The sequence below is a fragment of the Propithecus coquereli genome, unplaced genomic scaffold, assembly GCF_000956105.1.
Source record: "Propithecus coquereli isolate 6110/MARCELLA unplaced genomic scaffold, Pcoq_1.0 Scaffold424, whole genome shotgun sequence".
In the NCBI taxonomy this organism is placed as follows: Eukaryota; Metazoa; Chordata; class Mammalia; order Primates; family Indriidae; genus Propithecus; species Propithecus coquereli.
Window position 1 is genome coordinate 1354595 of NW_012149997.1, and position 1788 is coordinate 1356382.

The following is a 1788-nucleotide window of genomic DNA, read 5'->3' on the forward strand; positions in this document are numbered from 1 at the left end:
TTGCCTCAATAAATGGTGTTGGAAAAGCTGGATATCCAGATGCAGAAGAATAAAATTGGATCCTTATCTCACACTATATACAAAAATCAACCTCAAAATGGAGAGAGAGAGAGAGAGAGAGAGAGAGAGAGAGAGAGAGAGAGAGAGAGAGAAAGAGAGAAAGAGAATGCTGCATGACATTGATCTGGGCAATGATATTTTGGATATAACTCCAAAAGAACAGACAGCAAAAGCTAAAACAGACAAATATGATGCTATCAAACTAAAAAGCTTCTGCACGCAAAGGAAACAACAAAATGAGGAGACAACCTATGGAATACAAAACATACATCAGACAAGGGGTTAATATGCAAAATATGAGTTTGGGTCATAATCCCAAAGAAAACAGCGCCGAACACCATAATCCTGAATGTGGACATCCTGAAAGATCAAAATCCCTGACATCTAAAATCCCAAAAGTCACAATCACCAAATAGTTGCATCATATTAGGCGGAACTATTACCTTGTTATTGTCTTTATGCAGAAGAAAATGGATTTCAATTGAATCCCTAAACCATAAATAGATTTGGAATTAGGTGTGATCAAGGCTTCTAAAAGTGAATTTCAAGGTGTTACTAATGAAGTTTGTTTTTTCCATTCAGCCCAATGAATTTGGTGGAGAATTCAGGTGAGTGGATTGGCTACACAATATGGCAATGGCAAAAACTTCAATTTTAAGATGCATCATTTGCCTGCATTGGCATTCTTTCCAGCTGATGATCTTCCAGGAGCTTTCAATAAATTAAAGCTGCATTTGCCTGAAGAAGCCAGTGAAGTTACTTACTGGTTTGAAAATAATTATGTGCATGGTAGGATAAGAAGACACTTACGCAACGATGTTGCTGTCTGATCACCAGTAATGATTCTGCCAAATTTGGGATCTGTATCCCAAAATGACATAGAAGCATGGCACAGAATATGGGAATATTTAATAGAGAATGCCCATTTCAGTGTACATAGAATCATGAAAGAATTTTAAAAGGAACCGTGCCATTTAGAAAATGAACAGGTGAATGCATTCTCTGAGGACAGCCATGTCTCAAAAGAAAAAAGAAACAGTCATTTTGATGCAAAACTTCAAAATATAGTTAGTGCTTACAACATTTTTCCAGCTCTTATGGACTATTTCCATAAAATTGCCCACAGTCTATCCCTATAATACACTTTTTCATATGTCAAGTCTTTTTAATTTTTTTTTAGTTTTTTTCCCACTACTTTAAATTGGCAGCATTATTTTTACAATTCACTATGCTATGTATTTCATCTTTGCACCATTTCTAATACTGGAGGTATAAATTTTGTAAGGACTTTTAGAGAGTTCTAATTCATTTTATGAATCGTTAGCAAATGTGACTCCATGAAAGTGCATTATCACAACGTTGACTTTGTGTGTAAACATTGTGCATGTATGTAAAATTGTTGAAACTTTCTATAAATGGAGAGATGTGCTTTTTGTACATTGGCATCTGTGAAAGATAAAATTTCTCAAGACTTGGCTCTTTGGGCGATGGGTGCAGTGGTGGTGTGGTAGTGTGGTGGTGATCCATCATGATTTTAGGTCCATCTCTTCAAAAGGCATAATCTTTACAGAAATCAGTATGGAGGTTCCTCAATAAACTAAAAATAGAACTACCATATGATCCCGCAATCCCACTTCAGGGCATATATCCAAAGCATATGAAATCAGCATCTCAAAAAGATATCTGCACACTCCCATGTTCATTGCAGCACTATTCACAATAGCCTAA